Below are 13134 nucleotides of genomic sequence, written 5' to 3'. Positions count from 1 at the left end.
CTGTGGTATGGTTTCTGGTCCTGGTCTCCCTCACAGGTCCATTGCTGACATCTCCTCTGACGTTGTCTACACCCACATCTAAAAACATCAAGACAGAATCATTTAACACTGTGGATGAGGAAGAGTGATTTCAGGATGGGGTTTTGTAAATGTGGGTCCTGAGGAGACAGGAAGTGGATTTGTACCTACCTCTGGATCTACTGGGTCTGATGAAGAACGACCACCGATGGATGAACAGCTCCATCAGACAGGCCTCCTCCTTCACAGAGGATCTGCATCGCTGTTGTCTTTCCTGAAACACAGTCGAAATAAGACCCAGGTTATCCACTGTGACACCCACTGATACACAACAATACACATGTACAACTGTAGTGAACATTTCTGATCAGATGCAGAAAAATGCCTCTTCTGAGACCAACACGCTGACTTACATGTTGAGACAATGTCTTTGTACGATTGATGATCCAGACCAATGTCCATTGTGTCTCTTCACATTTCCTAGTCCTGCTGCTGAAAAAAACAAACAAAAAAGCAGAAAACAAGACAGTTGTAGATGAAATCACACTGCACATTTGCCATTAAGAGTTTTTGAACCGTTCTTCGTCTGGCCCTTCGCCTAGGACCAATCTGTCATGGGAGACCCTACCAGGGGCAAAATGCCCCAGACAACATAGCTCCTAGGGTCATTAGGGCTCACAAACTCCTTCATCACGGTAAGGTGACGGTTCAAGAAGGAGTCACCTGAGAGCAGGAGGGAAGGGGACTAGCTCTCCTGCCCTCCTGCTCTCAGGTGCCCTCCACCTCTGGCAAAGGGTAGGGGACTGTATCATGGGCTCAGAAGTCAGGGGCAACCTGAGAGCCAGTGGCAGAGGTCCCCTTCCCTCTGCATTTGGCTCTCTGGTGGTTCATGACCGTTTGGGCCAGGCATGCAGTCCCCTGCCTGTCCCCAGAGGTGGAGGGAAGGGGGCTGGATCTCAGGTGGCCAGTCAAGGGCCACCTGAGAGCAAGCCCCCTGCCCTCCTGCTCTCAGGTGGTCAGTCAGGGGCCACCTTAGAGCAGGGGGAATGGTGGCTGGCTCTCAGGTAGCAAGTCAGGGGCCACCTGAGAGCCAGCCCCCCCCCCCTACACCTCTGGGGCAAGGGGCAGGGGACTGCTTTGTGGGCTCAGAAGTCAGGGGCAACCTGAGAGCCAGTGGCAGAGGTCCCCTTCCCTCTGCTTTTGGCTCTCTGGTGGCCCATGACTGTTTGGGCCAGGCATGCAGTCCCCTGCCTGTCGCCAGGGATGTAGGGAAGGGGGCTTGCTCTCAGGTGGCCAGTCAGGGGCCACCTTAGAGCAGGGGGAATGGTGGCTAGCTCTGAGGTGGCCAGTCAGGGGCCACCTGAGAGCCAGCCCCCTGCCCTCCACCTCCAGGAAAGGGCAGGGGACTGCATCGTGGGCTCAGAAGTCAGGGGCCACCTGAGAGCCAGTGGCAGAGGTCCCCTTCCCTCTGCTTTTGGCTCTCTGGTGGCCCATGACCATTTGTGCCGGGCATGCAGTCCCCTGCCCTCCTGCTCTCAGGTGACCAGTCAGGGGCCACCTGAGAGCCAGCCCCCTTCCCTCCACCTTTCGCAAAGGTCAGGGAACTGCATTGTGGGCTTAGACAGTCAGGGGCCACCTGAGAGCCAGTGGCAGAGGTTCCCTTCCCTTTGCTTTTGGCTCTCTGGTGGCCCATGACTGTTTGGACAAGGCATGCAGTCCCCTGCCCTACGCCAGAGGGGGAGGGCAGGGGGCTGGCTCTCAGGTGGCCCCTGACTGGCCACTTCAGAGCTAGCCACTGTTCCCCCTGGTCTCAGGTGGCCAGTCAGGGGCCGCCTGAGAGTAGCAGGGTAAGGGGCAGGCCCGGACTGACTAATCGGGAGGACCTGGACAATTCCCGGTGGGCGGGTATAATATTTAGGCCGCGAGGGTCCGGAGTTCACTTTAAATATGTATTTAATATTTTATTTATTTATTTATTTTTTGGGGGCCGGTGTTCAGTCATAGCACTGAGTTGATAATTTAATCTGCAGCCGCTGTTCCTGGGCCCCACCCCCTCTGCTAGCAAACTGTTTGTTTTCTTCTTCTTTTTTGCAGACACCCCGTGACCTGACGTAACATCTCCTTGCATACGGTTAGTAGCTCTGTACTGTAGCTGTGGAGCATATACCATCTGTGCTCTGTAGGCTGTCCATGCTCAGCTGTGTTTGCTGTTTGAAACATGGATAATAAAAAGAGCAAGAGTGGTGTGGAGAAGGCAAGAATTAAAAAGAGGAAAGCTCTTGAAGCAAACGCAGCCAAATGTGCCAAAATCTGCAACTTTTTCACAAAAATGACCTCCCGGTTGGAAACTAAGGACGATGAAACGGGTAAACCACCTTTCAAGCTAGTTAATTATCAAGTCAGTGAATTGTGTGGCATTGTGGCGTGGAACATAACGTTATGCAATTTAAATAATAGTATGATGCGACGCCACATAACTGGGAAACTTTGTCTTGTAGCTCCTCAGAGTCAGAAAGCAGATCCAGCAGCAGACACCAGCCATGAGCCCACAAGTCCAGAGTGGGCAGGTAGGACTGCTCAGAGAGGGAAGATTATTAGAATAAATAGGCTCCAATGAAGAGTATGGTGTAGGCCTGTTCAATATGAAAGGTGCTCTGAGATGCTCCAGGATTCAGCACTACATGAATGAAACTGACACCAAGGCTTTGCAAAACAGAAGATTTGTGCTGAGGATTCTGACCATTTTTAAAATGTGATTTAGTGTCAGAAGCAGAGCCAGGAGCCAGTAGTGATGAGGGGATTGTTCCTGTCAGTATGGAAGGGAAAGGTGAGCTGTTGGAACATACTGTGTGAACAAGCATTAGTTCCAGTAAAACCAACTTTCTATACCCAAACCATAGTCCTGACCTATTTTAATTTTTATTATTAAAAGTGAGACAGTAAATACACAAAGCCCACAACTGAGAGCAATAGCATAAAGTAATATTAAATAAGCCTGCATATTTTGTTAATGTAAATATGTTAATTGGTTAAGTAAGTCCAAATGTCTGTAGATATTATTTTTTATTGTGATACAGTTGCAGGCGAGTCTAGGGAAACTGGAGGAAGTGTGAAAGGGAGAGCAGAGTCTACTGATGACAGAGGAGCAGCTCAGCAGCACAACCCTGAACCACTGGGCACTAATGAGACAAATGAAGATAACATGTAAGGTTAGAATTACATGATTTTAATAATAATTGGTTGTGATCTAAAGTGGGCCGGTCTGAGGTATGAAACCCCAGGGCTGAAAATGAGTCTCAGTCCGGCCCTAGTAAGGGGCTTCATGTCCGGCCCGAATGTTCAGGGGCCACCAGACAGAGAGGCTGGTCAGCGTCCTCCTGAACCACCGCCATGTGAGAAGGCGGCCGCGCCCTCTCTACTGGACCTCAGAGTCCACCTGAACCACAGCGAAGGAATGATGGTGGCCGCACTCTCTCTCCCTGAGGATAGAGGCCACCTGAACCCCAGTGACAGGGACAAGACGGCCACGTCCTGTCTCATAGCAGACAGAGGCCGTCTGTACATTATCAGTGGGGGCAAGATGGGTGCACCCTCTCTCCGAGTGCATGGACGCCACCTGAGCCTCAGCGGTGGGGGCGAGGTGGCCGTGCCCTCTCTCTTCAGGAAGAGCCAGCGGACGGCAGATGACAGGAGGGTGGTGTCCTTGGCTCCACTCTGGCCATAAAGAAAGAAAATAAAGTAAGCATTGAGGGAGAAATGGTTTTCAATTTTTAATTCAATGTAGGTACAGTTAGTGTGTATTCAATGATAAGTCCTGAGAAAACATAATCATCATAACTCGCATTCTCAGAGTGGAGTTGGAGCTTTTAGCAGTACCTGCTTCATTAAAGGGATCTTATGTTTTCAAGTGAATATGTCAGTTTTGTCTTAGTTTGAACAAACTGGACAACTAACACCAAATGTTTGTTTAGATAGAATTATCCATGTGCACCACGGCAGTCAAATACTTTTACTGCAAAACTTGTATAATCAAAGTACAAATATTTGAATGCTTTCAGTAAAGGAGTGGATAGTTTGAGTTTGATTAAATAATCAGAAATGGTTTACAGCAGTTTTTCATCAGTTTTATTCCTCTACAATACAAGAGGGGGGGGGGGGGGGGGGTTCCAGAAGATTCTTTGTGAAGGTACTATTCAGTGACGTGCGGTCAGGGGGCCATTATGATAAAAAAAGAGAAAAGTACATACAATATTAATATTTATTATTTCGGCTGAGGAGGAGCATGGCTAATGTAATAGTGTGTTCTGACACAACTCTACTGTGGTGTTTGACTCCCAGGAATGACCTGGAATGACCTGTCTGAGGCTAATGACACCTCACCGTATATCTATTGTTTTAATGAACAGTCTTCAGGCTAGTCTCAGTTGTGATGCATATTAAAAAACAAACAATTTATTTTCTTGTGTACAATGAGTACGTAATCCCGACTTTTAATTAACGAAACAGTAACTCATTCCTTTGTCTCCTAGCCGCCATAGCGGTCAAAAACCATAAGCCCTTCCGGGGTCAAAACACACAACGACCCGGTGCAGTGACCTGCATAAATACCTGTGCTCTCAGCGACAGGACAGCGACACCCAATGACACAGCACAGTAAATACACCCCATGTGACAACAATAATTTGTGACTGAACTTTAGGAATAGCCATAAACCTCACCGCACGTCACTGGTCCAGCTGTACTCACTGTAGGCAGATGGAAAAGTGCCCGTTAGAAACCGTCCAGTGTAATATATACACACAACAGTAACCTGGAAATTCTAGAATTCCAATGGAGTTGTTAAAAAAGTGTCCAGAGATACAATGATGTGCCGCCGTGTGTGTGTGTGTCTGATTAGCTTCCAGAAGATTCTTTGTGAATTCTTGGGACTGTTGTGTTGACGAAAGTTGGAAGGGATGCATGCGCTAAACTAGCTTTGCTTTACCGTTTTAGCTTTGCATTAGTTTTTATTTCCCAAGATTTTATTACTGCAGTCAGTCACATCGCCATGATTTGAGCCTCAATTTGTGATCATATTGACCCCACCGGACTAAAGTAATGATTAGGGAGAATTGAATTTCACAAAATCACTCATAAAATACTACGGATCACCCATGAAAGCCTGGCTACGTCTGACCATAGGAATTAAGCGATTATGCTAAACTAGGCTAAGCTAAGCTAACGGAAGGGCTGCGAGAACAAGTCAATCTGTGCACTGCAGTGCAAACTGATTTGGCCCACTTATCGAACTCATTAGTGCATGACAAATGAATTAATAATAAAAAAAAACAAACAGGTGATGAACTATTCCTTCAGGGTTTTAAAGGCTGGTAGATCCCATCAGAATGGCCCACTGGAGTGGTTTGATAAGACTATACTACATTGCATATTCTTCCGCCAGTGCAGAATGTGTGCGTCATCGCCACAGGACAAGACAACGAGCATGTGCAGAATGGCAGGAATAAAGTCCAAACGGAATAAAGGGTTTACATGTCCAAGGAATAATTTAGTTCGGAATTAAAAGGGGATTAAACCAGTGACTTTATTCGGATTTAAATTTATTCCAAACTATTCTTTTTCAACTGGAATAAGGTGTTTACATGGTCACCTTAAATAGGATCTAACGTTTATTCAGATTAAACCAGGAATAAAAGTTGTCATGGAAATGCACGGAATATATACTATTCAGTGATGTGCGGTCATGATAAAAAAGAAACAAGTACATAAATAAATATTAATATTTTCTACTGATCTGTGTTACATATGCATTTTCAGTATGACTCTACACTTTTTTGTAATATTATTAAGTAAAAATCGCCGAATTTGAGTATTTTCCGATCAAATCCAGGGCAGAAACCCCAGTGAGTCACTGCAGAGCTCTGCCTCAGATCTGACTGCGCGAGGCAATGCAAACTGGGTCACATGACGAGTGCCCGTTTCTGTTCCTCAGCATATCGTCAATATGGACTTTACAGAAATATTTGTTCTACAGCATGACTCTGTACAGTCTGTGTAATGTCTTTAACGTTCGTGTGAGAGAATTGTTCCTGCTGATCGTACAATAAAGTGTAGAGAAAAGTCAGCAGGTGAGGCAGGCAGTACTCTGCCTCACCTGAAGGGGGCGGACGTGAACTGACAGATGTTTTGTAGCTGCATTGGCTTCAACAGAAGGAATTTAAAATCGGCGCCAAGCTAAAGCTAGTAGGTCAACAACAGCGTGTTTTATACTCTGCCTTATCAAGGACGTCTTTCTTCTTTGGCCATAAGCTCCACTGAGGCGAAGAGACTCTTAAAACTAAGAGAAAATAAGGAAGACTTTTACGACCAAGTCATAGAGCTTTTCGTGGAGAAGGATCGGCGCATGGACTTCATCTATAAGTAAAGGTAAGGCCACAAAGGGTTTTAAGTTTTGTTTTTTAAAAAATAAGATGGGAGTTAGTAGAAAGAAATTCATGTATTTGATAACAACGTTTTTGGCCTAAATGATTTTTTTTCTTATCATTTTGATAGACAACCTGAAAGTGGGTCCAGGTCTGTCTGCAGGCAGATGGAAAAGTGGCGTTTAAAAACCGTCCAGTGTAAAATATAGTAAGAGCTGTAACCTGGAAACACCAGAATTCCAATGTAGAAAAAAGTGTCCATAGATACAATGACGTACAGCCCTGTGTGTGTGTATATGTGTGTATGTGTGTGTGTGTGGGGGTGGGGAACACAAATTAGCTCTAAGCTATAATCTGGTACAGTGCATCAAATGATGCCATTTATGTTTTAACTGTACATTGTCCCTTTTTAAACAAAATAATTAAACTGATCAATGGAATTAATCTGTAATAGTTTTGAGATTACACAAACCATTCAAGAGAAGATGCCCTTTGATTTACTCTTGATCAGTTTTTTCTCTACTATACTCAGCAAATCCATCTGTAAGGTTGTGTAAACTTACTTTGTCATCACAGTTGCCAAGAAGTTTGACATTCCAACCCTGGACCTCAAAGTTTATGATGACTCCAAAACTGAAATTGATGAGGAGGTGTTTGAGTTTCTTGTAAAAAGTCAAAACCTTGGAGTGCTGGAGATATGTTTGCCTGAAACCTCAAATCCTGATAGTGAGTTGAGCCATATATTAATTCATGCATTCCTGTCTATCTAAACATACTTTGAATTAGGGCTGGACATTAAGTTGTAAAATTGGTATCATGTTAGAATTTGAAGCAGTAAATTAAACTGAGCAGTCTCATTTAATTTTTAAGTCATCTTTTCATCACTAAAGTGAGTCCCAGGGTTGCTTAAGTGAGGGCTCGGATGCTGCACTGAGTTGATACTTAGATGTTGTGTTTTCTCTGCAAATGTCACCAGGCAAATGTTAATTCCCTGATAAAGCACTTTTAGTTAGTTTATGGACTTTGTTCAGGAAAGACTCTTTGTTTAAGTGTGGTCAGGCTGGTTGTTTGCAGGTTTATGGAACATTGTCTGGTTTTAGAAAGCACCTTAATACGGCACATAGTGATCATTGTTCTGACCCTGGTTCTGATCCTGGTGAAGGCCCCTCTACAACTGAAGATGTAACATCAAGTAATGTAGAGGATTTGCCATCAGCAATTCCCCCTTCTTTCTCTGTCCTTGTCAATAAGAGTCTTGTAGACAGCTGTGCTACAACAGTAGCTGAACGTAAAGAGGCAGATGTAGCTGAAACGGTCATTAACTCTTTGGTGATTTCTATGGAAGAGATTGTTGATGATGTCTACAATCAAGCAAAAGAATCTGTGAAGAAGTGTCTGTCATTACAGGAGCCTAACAAAAGTGAGGTAGAGTGTAAAATTGATGAGTGCTTTGAAAAAATGGAAAATCCTTTTTGTGTCTTGAACTCTGAAAGTAAGAGAACAAAGTATTTCAAAGAGAAGTGGGGAAGTGTAGACCCAGTTGAATATGTTCTTGGAACAAGATTTGATACTCTGCGCAATTGAACTAGTGGAGGCTATAATCAAGTGGTGGTTACTAATACGTTTATGTCCCTGGCTCTGGTGCTAAATTATATATAATATAATATTTTCCTTGGCATGACCCACCCTACTCTGCCTCTGATTGGCTCATCAGTCCTCATGCCTAAAGTTAACCAATCTAATCAGTGACGGTACCAAGTACTAACCAATTAGAGGAAGAGTAGGGCGGGTCATGGCTTCACCATCCTCGGGGAAAACATGGGCAGTGTGGCTCAGATATTACTGAATGGTGCACATCAGGGGGATTTAGAAATGGGTATACGCAATGCTGACTGAAAAATAAGTAGGTATACTCCATATACCACCGTATACCCTGGACTAGACCTCTGGTAGTAGACCTATGGTCACCTGTTGGCTGTATATTACCAAAAGTGGTGAACAATAGGAATGGTACAGGTTATCCACGGTTCGGCACATATTGCGGTTCTTGGGTTGCGGTTCTGACGCGAGGGCCGGCTGGGGCTGCATGTGGAGACCGAACTATGCACGAGCCCCGGGGCTCAAACGGGGTTGGGTGTGGCGTGCGGCTCCGACCGGTGCATTGACACTACGGTCTATAGGAATGAATGCGTCACCAGAGCCTCCATCTTGGTCCGGGGTTGTGCTCCTTTTAACTGAATGAATGTCAGTCGGGGCCAGGGTGAATTAAGACACCACAGATCAGCAAATTTGAGAGGCGATGTTTTATGTCTTCGTTTGTTACAAATGTCAGACCTGTATTTACAACCAAGCCGCGAGTAAAATGACAGAAAAGCCGTTTTTGTCAATAGAGTCTAGTATATGTTGAAAATGTAATGCGCATATAGCCAGTTTTTCTGTTCCAAATAAACTACACACCTACTACATGCAGAAAATAGGCCAGCGGTTTTAACTGTCGTCAAAAGACCCTGACAACCCCTCAGTGGTCATAAACCACTGGCATAAGCCAAGTGATATAAATGTTAAAAAAAAAAAAGTGTTCTCCTTACCTCGAAAATGTATTGTATGTAGTTCATTGTCTATAGTTCTCTACAAATCTATCCTCTACTGTCTGTAGTTTGTTTCCAAATTTCTGCAAGCAGGCTGTTTAATGGAAATGCTTTCAGGCCTAACCAGGCTCACCTGTGATTTGAGGGGCTTGTAAGACAGTGTTAAGGTTAGGGGGCTTATGATCACTGACACACTTAAACGGTTAACATTCCTAAACATTTTACAGAGGTGTACTAAGAGGCCATTATTTTTCATTTAATAATTACGAACTTCATACTATAATGCTGTTTGGTGTCTTCTTGGTATGTGTACATTTAACTGGTCATTCACCATTGCAATGCTGAATGTGAAGAATACTTTAGGAATGTTTCCAATATGTTACGCTTCCCCCTAGTAGCAAAAAATGTAATTCCACAGCAGTGATGATGCACAGTCTTTAAATTGTGATGCCTACTGTCAGCAGGTCTGTCAAACAAGGACATCCATAACAAGAAATAAAAAAAAAAAAAAATACAAATAACAAGTATTTTAAAAGAATATCATATGAGATCAATATAAGAAAACATCAGCATGAAATTCAAGCAAAAAGTGCTGAGAGTCCAGCACAGCGTTTAGAGAAGCTGAGCACTGATGTGTGATTCAGATGCAAAGCAGGCAGAGGAAGATCCCTATCTGAAACCTTCCTCTATGAAATGGAAATGTGTTTGAAGAGGACATTGAAAAACAGTGGGGGAAAAATAAAACTAATTAGATGTAAGATAAAAATGTGGAAGAATGGAGTGCTCCTCTTTTTTTCTGCCTCAACAAATTTTACGTTCAGAGGACCAGAGTAAAAGTTCAGAAGCTGGTACATGAAATGGAAAGAAGAAGAACAGAGGTGATGGTTTTAGATGATGGAGGGAGACTGAGGCATGCAGACAAATGTGCACACCAATAATGAATCCAATTTGACTTGAAAATGGGATCTGTCTATCTATAGTTATTGAGTCATTGCAAATTCCCAGAGTGCAGCTCATTTTATCAGGAAGTAATTTTCCATACATCATCATACAGAAAATGTTAAGTAGACGCTGACCTGTTGCGCAATTTCAATTTATTTTTGTGCTTCCTCTGTATAAGTCTGATAGCTGTTTTTGGATTTGTTTCAGAGCCTTTATTTTATGCTAGTATCTAATTTCCTGTCAAATTCCACTGTCAGTATATTCATGCTAATCTACTCTCTGATGGTCCCCATAAACCTCAGCTCTCTTGGCGTAGCGTCCTGTGCTCCAGTCTGCTGATAGCACCGTCTCCAACTGAGCTTTGTATCTCAGAGTGAACTCTGATGTTTGGACTGGCCGTGGTTCTCGAAGCACGCCAAATCCCTTAACAGGAAATGATGATCTGAACGGTGTGGCCAACGGCATGCTGGGTAAATACTGCAGACAGGGGATGTGTTGCATGTTACAGCACAGGATAGAACTTTGTAATTGATGGGCACAGGCAAACCCTGGTGTGGACTAAAGGCTGAGCATTTCCTAGTGCAGGCATATTATGTTTTGTTTTTACTGTTTGTTCAGGGTTCCCACTCTTTCCCTGAAATTATTTTCCAGGACATTTTCAGCCGCTACAGAGACAAGTTATCACATCATACACTAATCCATTCTCCTGTCCTCCTCATTCTTTGGAAGTGTTCTTTTCTACAGTTGTAACTTGCATTTACCCAGATTGTTTCTATGTTTATTACTCAGACATTTGATGTGCAGTCTATGGCTATAATTTATCTATGAAAAATTATTATGGCAAATGTGTCATAGAATAATGCAAACACACCCACAGATTACAGCCTAGCACTTCATTAGCCTGACAAACTGGAGTTCAATGTTCAACTGGGTAATTCCCAACTCAACTTTCTCTTCTCTCTTACTTTTTCTCCTGCACTTCCTCTAAAAAAATGTACATATTTTTAATAAATCACTGAAAAACAATTTTCTTTGTTTCATCTCAGTTTAGGCACACAAGGTCACAAGGCAGGAGGAGCATAAATAATTTTCCAGGACATTTGACCTTTTTTCTCATTTCCCATATGTTTTCCATGACTGTAAAATTGGTCAGTCATTTTCCAGGTTTTCCAGGACACATGGGAACCCTGTTGTTTGCAGTGTTGTGGTGATTTTTCTTAATTTTTTTTTTTTTTTTAAACTGTGTTTTTACTGAGTTTTGACCTTGTAACTGCTTTTTGGAGTTCAACCAAAAAGCAGCTGGACTGATTGGGGAAAAAAAAGAGCCCCAAAACAAAAATTATTGGACCAAAATTCAAATACTTGTTGCTCAGTGAGTTCCAGTTCACAGTTCATGTTCAACATCCTAAATCTGTTACTGATGCATATTCTGAGTCCCTTATTTAGTAAAAACCTGTCAAACTTCAATTTTTCTTTTTGTCTTTTTCTGTTATTCCATGCTGTTTTAACCCTAAAACACACAGTAAAACAAAACCACTGAAGAAAAGGAACACAATCACATACTCACAGCAGTTTTAATGACGCTGAAACAGACTCAAATTCACAGCAGCATGTTTATCTGGAATAATGTCTTGGGGTTATAGGGTTAAATGATAAATTCTGTGTAAATATACTAAGAACTGTATAATATTAACATTTTAATGTGTTTTTTCTCTGTATGAAGGAAGGATCTGGTGCTATTCAGGTAAATTATTTCGCAAAAAATGATGGTACACATAGAGAATAGCAGCAGGACATCAAACACACTTCATGTGTTTGCTGTTTGATCAACTGAATAGAGCTTATTAAAGAAGAGGACAGTTATTGAGACCAGCTGTTTTATCCTCTCTGGTCCAAAGGAACATTCTGTGAAAGCGGTCTGAATGCGGCGGTTGTCGGTTCTATTCCCGTGTCTGAAAGCGTTTCCTGTCTGAACCGTCTGTGACCTTTGAAGCACAGCTCTTTCTTCAGCTGCTTTAATCTGCTGAGAACAAAGACACAAGGTCTACTCCCACTGCAGCAGGTGGCTTCACATACACACATTCACCCTGAACACACTGAGCACGGCTTATTCTTTCATGTGTATTAGAGGATCTATTGAGTATGAAGGACACTCTCAGCTCTTCTGACTCATCTCTGCAGCTTGAGACAGATTCATCTAAACTATAACAGGAACTCCAGTCATATATGGCCTCCCAGTTTCCATTCAGTTTGACTTTACAGCTCAGTTTTGAGACACGTGTCAAGAACTGGGCCATTTGGAGCAAATATTTATGTATAACTATATTTGGCAGCTCTCTGGATTCTTCTGGGAAAACTGACCCTGCCTTGATAAACAAATGCTGGAACACAAGAGCTCAGTTGCATAATACAGTGAAGTAAGAAGTTATCACATGATGTAGATTTTGAGATGTGTTAGGTTTTACTAGCGGTACACCTGTGTGCCGGGGGTGTCAAACATGTGGTAGATTTGAATTTTTGAGGTGCAAAAATTATACTGAAGATAACAACAATCAAGGGTTAATTTATTTGAGGGGTCACATGCAGACTAATTTGATCAGAAGTGGGTTAGAGCAGAAAAGTAATAGAAAAAGCTCTAAAGAGAAAGATGACAGAAGTAAATGGTACAAACAATCCTCTCAAACAACCATGAACAATCTGAAACTTCTCAGAAAAATAAGCATAATTTTAACAATATGATGCTTGTTACTAAATGTTTTGTGCTTCTGTAGATTCACTGTGATCTGTAAGTTCTAGCGTACATTTGTGAATGAGAAGCTGAGGCATAATAGTGTTAAGATTACACTTTTAATTTGTAATTAAGGTTAATGTAAACTATTCACTATGAATTCATCTTCATCTTCTATTTTTACCTCCGCTAGGCTGTATTGTGATCACTTGTTTTGTGTGTTTGTTTGTTTGCGTGCTTGTTTGTTTGTTAGCAACTTTACGGGAAAACTATTACAACCATCTTTGCCAAATTTTATCCACAGATAGGCCTAGGCCCTGGGACCAACCCATTAAATTTTGGGCCAAGTAGGCCAAAGTTCAAGGTCACAGCAAGGTCACAAAATCTCACATTTTCCTATCTCTCATCATTGAGCAATTTTCGAAAATTCATAAAAAAT

General features: G+C 42.6%; 1 long non-coding RNA gene across 1 annotated transcript; it reads right to left on the bottom strand.

Moving 5' to 3' along the window:
• Positions 1–64: 64 nt before the first annotated feature.
• Positions 65–521, bottom strand: LOC115438390 (uncharacterized). The gene is made up of 3 exons (XR_003938064.1): positions 432–521; positions 190–292; positions 65–78 (listed from the first exon to the last, which is right to left on the bottom strand). It is a non-coding gene; the product is annotated as an uncharacterized LOC115438390 (long non-coding RNA).
• Positions 522–13134: the final 12613 nt, after the last annotated feature.

The sequence above is a fragment of the Sphaeramia orbicularis genome, chromosome 18 (assembly GCF_902148855.1).
Source record: "Sphaeramia orbicularis chromosome 18, fSphaOr1.1, whole genome shotgun sequence".
Taxonomy (NCBI): Eukaryota; Metazoa; Chordata; class Actinopteri; order Kurtiformes; family Apogonidae; genus Sphaeramia; species Sphaeramia orbicularis.
This window is presented reverse-complemented; position numbering and strand designations above follow the sequence as displayed.